The sequence below is a fragment of the Canis lupus genome, chromosome 4, assembly GCF_011100685.1.
Source record: "Canis lupus familiaris isolate Mischka breed German Shepherd chromosome 4, alternate assembly UU_Cfam_GSD_1.0, whole genome shotgun sequence".
NCBI classification, from domain to species: domain Eukaryota; kingdom Metazoa; phylum Chordata; class Mammalia; order Carnivora; family Canidae; genus Canis; species Canis lupus.
Window position 1 is genome coordinate 39,013,468 of NC_049225.1, and position 8,760 is coordinate 39,022,227.

The 8,760-nt window shown below is 46.7% G+C and overlaps 1 long non-coding RNA gene across 1 annotated transcript; it reads left to right on the forward strand.

The window, feature by feature from the left end:
• The first annotated feature begins 3,073 nt into the window (after nucleotides 1–3,073).
• Nucleotides 3,074–4,854, forward strand: LOC111095712. Its single transcript, XR_005357611.1, has 3 exons — nucleotides 3,074–3,376; nucleotides 3,818–4,172; nucleotides 4,548–4,854. It is a non-coding gene; the product is annotated as an uncharacterized LOC111095712 (long non-coding RNA).
• The last annotated feature ends 3,906 nt before the right edge of the window (nucleotides 4,855–8,760 follow it).

Sequence of the window (8,760 nt, forward strand, 5' to 3'; positions counted from 1 at the left end):
ATTAAGTACCTTTATGCCCAAAACCCAATTGAAAAACGACCTTAAAAACAAAAGAAAATTAGTGGCTGGGAAAGTTGAAAGGCCTAGAAGTAGTTGGCATCAGGTGAGGCTGGATCCAGGTGCTCATGGAGGATAATCAAGCCTCATTTATCTATATTACTTGGCTCTGTCTTTCAAAATGTCAGTTCCATCTTTCAGTCTCACACGGTGGCCTATAGGAGTCACAGGCTCTTCTCCTGCTACAGCTTCTGAGGTAGGTGGGGATTTTATACCGAATCATCCAGGAGAAAAAAAAAAAGTGTCTTTCAATAGTTCCTGTGGAAGATAGAGCCTCACATCCTGGAAGTCCATGGCCAATGTCTCCTCTCACTTCGTTTGTGCTGAATGTGTTTTGTGACCATCATCAAATCAATTCCTATGGTCAAGAGGAGGACATATTCCTTGGCCTGGGGCAATGAGGGACCTCCTGGATCTGGCATGGGACCAGTCCCAACCGGATCTCATGGCCAAGGGGATGGGAGGGGTAGATTGCCAAGGGAAATTCAGGGCACTGTGTCCAGGAAGAAAAGAGAGATGAGTCTGGGAAGGCAAATGACAAGTGTACAGAGTATGCTCCCTCATGCTGCAGTTGTCAGGATTAGAAAAGCAGAGAAGAAAATCTCCCAAGGCGTTTGAAGCCATTCAGTGGCCTCCCACAGCTCAGGAGACTGACAGACCACCAGCTACAAAAGGGCCCTGTATGGTCTGCCCCTCCAGCCACCCTTTGAAGCCCCCCTCGGGGGCTCAGTGCTCCAACCTCACGGACCTTCTCCGTGTCTTGACTTTGCAGGTCTCCTGCCTGCTGACAGTCCTCCCTGTGTCTGTTCCCTTCGCGTCCCCTTTTCTATCTCATTAATTCCTGCTCATGTTGCCCCCTAAAGGCCATGTCCCCAAGGCCTCCCAACCAAGTATTCTTAGCATCACCTGCCCTGTCCTCTTTTGTGTGCTTCCCCCTACATGAGCCCATTCATTAGTTCCTTCTAGCAAATGCTAAGGGAGCGCCTCCTGTGTGTCAGTCCCCATTCGTGAACAAGAAAGGCTTGGTGGAGCTGAGAGGCTATGTCTATCCTTCCGGGCTCCAGCAGAAAGCAGGGCTCAGTAGCTCCCCTTAGATCACAGTTGCCAAAGTGCAACAACCAGAGTAATTTGTGGAAGACTACATTGGAGGCTCAACCCTCTGGGGGGGATTCTGGGCACTGTTACCAGACCTCAAAGCTGCTGCATTCTGGGCTTATATAAAAAATGCATGATCCTGAGGTCAGGCCTTTTGTGCAGCTAGAAAGGTACACTCGGGTTTCCTCTTGTTCCAGCCTCAGCTCCCAGAGCCAGTCTTATTCATGAAGCCTCACCCCTTAATGGCTCCTGAATTCATTCCTGTCCACCTTGGTCATGGCACCAGCTGAAGCCACCTCAGCCCTCTCCTGGGAAACTGAAAATGTTTTGTGAGCTCCTGGAGAGCAGAGGCTCCTATTTGTCTCTGAGTCCCCAGTACTCTGCGAGAGGTCTGCAGGTAGTAGGTGCCCCACAAACACTAGCTCAGGGAATAAGTGGTCTCATCCACTTCCCTACCTGGGCCACACTCTCCACACTGACTTGGAGCAAGCTCATCCTCGATGACAGGGCCACTGGGCAAAGGAGATGCTAGTATCTATTCTACAGCAGATCAAAGTCGGGCCTGAGGTCACAGATGTAAGGTCATGCCAAGGAAGTGCCGGGACATGATGGGGGCCGTCTGGTGCCACGGTCAGCCTCTTTTTACTACACACTTTGACCTATGGCAGAGGTCCTTAATCCGGGCCCGGGGCTCCGTGGTTGGGCATCAGGAAGCCAGTGAGCCCTCCGGATTCCATGCAAAATGTGGGTTTGTGTGCACACGTCTGCAGAAGAGAGATCCCAGCTTTCATCAGATTTTCAAAGCTATCCGGAACCAAAAACCATTAAGAGTAACTGGCCTGGGGATATTTTCTTTCTTTCTTTTTTCTTTTGACTGACACAAATGCTGACACACCACTGCCCCGCACCAAATCGTCTTAATAGTGGGTTTCCCGCGGAGCAGGGGCCCCTCTCTTCCTGGGGCACCACCCGGCCGACTGCCCTTGGCATCCACTGCCAGTCCAAACAGCGTCTGCTGCCTCTGTCACATTCCTGAAGACTCTGAATATTAGAAGGAATTGAGGATACAATGAGGTAAATTTCCAGACAAGATAAATACAGACAGTAATATAATCCTTACATGAAGAATAAGGCTACTGTTGGAATCTCCATGCTAAAAGAATTGACTGAATTACAGGGGCACGCCCAGTTGGAATTCTGGTTTTCACAGTCTCTTTGCTTGTCAAACTTAATATCAAGGAAAATAAGCTAATTTGATTTGGCAAAGGCTCATGCAATATGGAATTGATATCTGTGGCAGCGACCTTTCATGTTTTGTATAAACAGTGTTTTCCCTGCTGTGGAAGCGGGAGTTGAATAATAAACAGCGTCTTCCCTTCTCCATCCCTCCTCCCCCACTGTCACCAGCACTGGCCAAAAAAAAAAAAAAAAAAAAAAGAAAGAAAGAAAAAAAGGGAAAAAAAAAGGTGAGAAAATAAATCTTTTTGTGGCTCACAGAACTCATGGAGGCAACATCTGTTGGCTCATTTCTCGATGGTGGCACTGACATTTTGGGTCAGGGTGCTATCCTGTGCGTTGTAGGATGTTTAGTGGCATCCCTAGCTTCTCCCCGATGGATACTAGTAGCACCCCTACCCTGCTCCGGGTTCGGGTTCGGCACCCAGAGATGTCTCTTGACATTGCCTATTTTTCCCCAGGGGGCAGGATCACCCTAGTTGAGAACCACTGCCGTAAAAGTAGGAAAGAAGATGGTGCAAGGAGAGCAAGAATATTTCTTCCATTTCTCTCTATTTTAGGTATTAGTTGCTTGATCAGGGCCTTTGGCCTTGAGTCCCTGACTCAGGGTCCTAATGTTCCACCGGTGTTCCTGGGGAAGAACCTTCGGTGTGTCACTCCTAGCAACACCCTTTGTTCCCAGGGGCTTCAGGCCTGTCTGCCACGGGTCTGCCTGTAGAAGGGCACCTCTCGGTTATATCGGATTACTTAAATACGTAGCACATCTGATCTCAAGATGGTCTTTTTGCCTCAACAGATTTCCAAAGTTCAAGAATTGCATGGTCCCTGGATGCCCATTGGATGCTCCCTGCCCGAAGTCCCATAGCATTTGGGAAAGTACCGTGGTAAAGAGTGTTTTACCTGGAGTCAGGCAGGTTCAAGGCGATGATGTTCTGGAATTGGCTCACACCAGCTTGCGAAAGAGGATTGTTAAATCCTCAGGAATTCTGTAAGCCATTTGCACTCATGTTTGTAGATTAATGTTACCCACAATGAGAGTATTGACACCACAGAAATTGGCAAATGCCACAAATCAGAGCTCTCCTGCCCCCTCCCCTGCACCCCTAGCCAGTTAGGTGTTTTCTAGTATACCACTAAACTCAAGACCGGGCTTGAAAGTAGGGTAATGGACACTGCTCACTACTCACCAAATATCCATTCTCCTTGTTTCTTACTCAAGGAATTCCGGTTTTGTTTAGCCTGGCAAGGAGTCCATTTATATAACTGCATATCCTGCCTCCCTTGCAGTGAAGAGTGCTCAAATGACATGGCTTTGGCCAATGACATGTAGATGGAGTGTACTGCTAAGGCTTCCCAGAGACTCTTTCAAAGGGGTCAGACTAATTGCCTGTGACTTTTCTTCCTTGTCCTTTCCCTACTCCTTGTTTAGATCACAGATGTGAGTCTGGGTGTGGATCTGACATCTTGCAACCACAAAGTGACAAGTGAGAGGAGAAAGGTCACACCCTAAGCTGAAAGACAGGAGGTGTCTGGCCTTTGATGGCACAGCCTGGGACACCCTGCCCCCAGGCTGCTGGTTGGTGGACTTCTGTAATATGTCCCTGAATGTGATCCCTAACGAGGGTCCTGGGCCACACAACTCAACCATTAGCAACTCCAGTTTCCTTATCTATAAAACAAAGAATCTAATAAGAAGAATCTAATCCATCGGATTGGTCCGAGGCTTGAATAAGATAATGCATATGAAGAGCCTGCCATAGCCCTTGGCACATGGGAAGCAGCAAGTGAGTGCAAGCTAGTAGGGTTCTTATCTTGGCGGCTGTGCTTGTCACCCTGGCACTAAGTTTGTGCTTGGGCCTTTATCTCTTCAAGCGCAAGGGCCACATCTCATTCATTCTCCATCCTCAGTATTCACTACATGGTTTGATAATTGTGAATCGAGTTCAGTTGATACAAAAGGGTAGGGTAGAGATATGAGTTATTTTCAAAGAAAGGGTAATTAATTGATCTTTTATTGTTTGAGTATAACCCATATCTCTATCTTGTCCTTTAGCACCAACTGATATTCAATTCATGCTTATTGAACACAATGTTATATTATGAACACAACGAACAATGCAGAAATGAATAAAACGTTTATGTCTCTGCCCTACTCTAAGGAACTTGGATTCATGCTGGAAACACAAGAAAGGACCCTGCCTAGCTGTGATGTGAAGAAGGGAAGCATGAGGATTCTCACACAAGGATGAACCAAGTACTGCGGGCGGACAATGGAAGAGACGGGAGGTTAAGAGAAGTCTTCCTGGGAGAAAAAGCATTTGGCACAGGCTTTAAGAAATGGTGGGTTGGATTGTCTGTTAAGAAGACACCAGGGGACACCTGGGTGGCCCAGTGGTTGAGCATCTGCCTTTGGCTCAAGGCGTGATCCCAGGGTCCTAGGATCGAGTCCCCCATCCGTCTCCGTGCAGGGAGCTTGCTTCTCCCTCGGCCTGTGTCTCTACCTCTCTGTCTCCGTATCTCTCATGAATAAATAAATGATTTTTTTTTTTTTTTAAAGAGAAGACACCAGAAGGGGTGCCTGGGTGCCTCAGTCAGTTAAGCATCTACCTTTGGCTCAGGTCATGGTCTCGGGGTGCTGGGATTGAGCCTCATGTCGGGCTCCCTGCTCAGGAGGGAATCTGCTTCTCCCTCTCCCTCTGTCCCTCCCCCAACTTGTGCTTGCTCTCTCTCCCTCTCTCTCTCTCTTTCTCTCAGATAAATAAATAAAATCTTAAAAGAAGAAGAAGAAGAAGAAGAAGAAGAAGAAGAAGAAGAAGAAGAAGAAGAAGAAGAAGATACCAGGAGCCTCACAGATCATCACAGACAAGGCAGTGCTGTGGGAAATGCTGGCTCTCACCCTGGGAATGGGACCAGATAGAAGGTTGGAGAACTATACTGAAGGCATCTCCTGGAGGTTCTGACTGTTGGGCTGAGGCATTTTCCTCTCACTCTCCAGGCAATAGGGAATCACTGAAGATTGAAGAGCTCCATGTGGTGTCAGAATTGGGATTTTAGCAGCTTAATCTAGTAGTCATGTGGAGATGGGGTAGGAAGGAGAGTGGGGAGGTAGGAAACCAGTGAGCAGCTGTTAAACAGACTAACCAGTCATATACTGTCCTAAAGCCCTGCGCCTGTCCCTGGGAAGGAGAGAGAAAACTTACTGGACAAACGCTGCGTGCCAGGACACTAAGCCAAGGGCTTTCCCTCATTATCTCATTTAATCCTTGGAAGAACCCTGAGAGTGGGAAACCTATCCTAGTAACTCAGAAAGCAGCCAGGTTACCTCGCTCTTCTGTTCTGAGTCACTCTGAGGCCTAGGAAACAATCTAGGCTTCATGTTTTTACATCCAGCTGTCCTGGGGCATGTACCTCAGTTCCCCATTTGTAAAAAGGGCTCCCAAAGTATTACTTATCTTGCAGAGGAATTGGAATAAATGAATTAAATAATGCATTTGATTAATGTAGAGTCCCTCTGCTTGGTCTTTGGAGGCCAATAATGTCAGCTCTTAATAGAATGGGATACTCAGGGGAAATCCAAAGCCATTTCTAAAAGTTGAATGAATTTATAAGGGGCTTAGAATCTCATGACGACCTCCCTTTATCCTGAATAAATAAATATAACTTTTATTTTTAATTTTTTAAAAGATTTTATTTATTTATTCATGAGAGGCACAGAGAGAGAGAGAGAGAGAGAGAGGCAGAGACACAGGCAGAGGGAGAAGCAGGCTCCATGCAGGGAGCCCAATGCAGGACCCGATCCCAGTACCCCAGGATCACACCCTGGGCTGAAGGCAGGCGCCAAACTGCTGAGCCACCCAGGAATCCCCTGAATATAACTTTTAAAATTTACCTCACTCTTTTTTTTTTTTTAAAGATTTATTTATTTATTTATTTATTTATTTATTTATTTATTTATTTATGATAGACAGAGAGAGAGGGGGGCAGAGACACAGGAGGAGGGAGAAGTGGGCTCCATGCAGGGAGCCCTATGTGGGACTCGATCCTGGGACCCCAGGATCATGCCCTGAGCTGAAGGCAGATGCTCAGCTGCTGAGCCACCCAGGCATCCCTTAAAAATTTAAATAAGTCCATTTCAGAAGGACCTCAGATAGCTACTGCCATGGAAATGTGGCACCTCTACATGTGAAGAAGGGAACTGAAAAACTAAATGTAGTAAGGACAAAGCAATGTGTGACATTCTAGCTGGATCCGGCTGCCTGCAGGAGGCTGAGTGCCTGTGTCCCCCCGTTATTCAAGAGGGGTCCGCGAGTGTCAGGGAGGCGTGGAAGGTCAGTAGCACCAGATGGAAAGGGAATCAAGAAGGAACTAGCTTCTCCATTTTGTGATCCAGTGTCATTGAATGCTATGCTAAGTCTTGCCTCCAGTCAACCACCACCCTGTCTCTGCTGTTGGGGAAGTACTGCCCCAAGCTCTCCTGCCTCCAGCAGCTTCTGCAGTAGAGAACCTTCCCCCAGGTAATTGTAAGGATGCACCCAAGCTGGCAAAGGTATCCAGGGCACACATCTTTACTCTCCTCTCCTTCTCTCCAACCTTACCTGACACAGCACGTTATTGTGGGAGCGAAAAAAGCAGCCTGTTCTTTCCATCAGTTGCATCCTAGAGGAATATATATATTTTTTAATCCTATAGTTTTCTTTTCATCTTTATTAGCCATGTTAACTATTTAATTTGCCCAGTTCCTGTGAGCTGCCTATTGATAATTGATAGATTGCTCCTTCCTTTCCAATTTCCTTTATTAGTTATCCCAGGAAGTTCATTTGTGCTTTGTACGTAACCCAATAGGCCAGAGAGTGCCTGGCTTGTTTGTAGGCCTGTGTGAATTAATACTGTCCAGAAGTGCAGGGGGGAGGCCAATAGGCCTTCGGACCAGGAAGCTATCCGGTTGCACTCTGGCAGGCCCCTCTTCATTGAGACAACCTGTAGCAGAGGCACCTGGACTTCCCCTTGCTCTAATGGCTTTGAGTGGCCGCCTAGGGAGATCACTGATGCCAGGCCTGGCTCCTTCCTTTAGACCGTAGCCCCAACCCCTTAACCCAGGCTTTTACAAGGTAGAGGTGGGCATGTCTTTGTAAGCACATCCTATGTAAGAGCTCTTGTTTCTCAGCCTTCTCCAGTTATTTCTTCTTTTTTTTTTTTTTTTCCTTTTCCTTTCAGGACTTACTCAGACAAGAAGCATTAACTGTAAAGAAGTGTCTCTAGCTGGGATTTTGGTTTGAGGTTGGATCAGTACCAGTAGCTGCAGGCAATTATCTACAGACTTTTTATTTGTCTAGCCATTGAAAACAACTGAAGTACTGAAAATCTGGAGATTGAGTCTAAAGGCAAGAATTAGGGAAAATTTTGAAGATCTAGAGTCAAATGTTAAATTTTTGGCTTCTATTGAGAAATTGGGGAAGACTAGGTTCATGTTCCTACAGGAACAAGTGAATCAGCTGAAAAGGGAAGCTTCATATCTCCCAGTGTTCACTCTCCTGTTGACCACAGCTTCCAGAAACAGGCAGACAATGGTCTCATACCTGAAATAAGTCACATACGCATTCAACCTTCTGGTTCCCTGTAGGTGACTGAGTTTTAGGCTCCTGGTCTATACAGTACAAATCACTCTTCCAGGGAATTCTGGATTTGGTAGGACAATTATCAGATTTCCACTTGAGTTGATTTCATTCCACGGTGACATAGTCATAGTATTCAGTCCCTAGCCCCAAAAAAGGAAATTCCTGGCCGCCTCATCCATTCATTTTATTGACTTAATGAGGAACCATTCTCCATCAAGCCTCCTGCTAAAGTATGGGAATCTGAAAATGAGTTCCATTTAGTTCACTTCCCCCAGTGGAATATGAGTGCCATGAAGACAGGACAGAACAAGAGCTTGTCTGTAAGGAACCGTTGCTAAACCCTAGCATCTAGGGTAGACCCTTGCTCATCAGAGATTAAATGAATGAGTGGCATGATCTCTGCCCTGAAGGAGCTCATGAACCGTAAACACATCATTGTAATGCCCTGTGATAAGGACTACAAAAAGGGAAGCACAAGGGATTGTAGAAATGACAGGAAGGAGCTCTAGGTGGGGGAAAGGTCAGATGAGGCTTTGAGAAGGAAGCAGTGATAGAGGAGGAGGGACTTGAAGGGTGAGTGTAGTTGGTCTGCCACAAACAAGCAGACAAGTATTGAGAAGTAGGGGGAACAGTAAATGCAGATCAGAGAGCAGGACAATCATGCAGCTGCAACGTGGGTGCGCCCCCCTCATGAGACTGCGGGCTCAACTTATTTGCCCTGTGTCCCCAGGATCTAGAAGAGTGACTAGCATGGAGT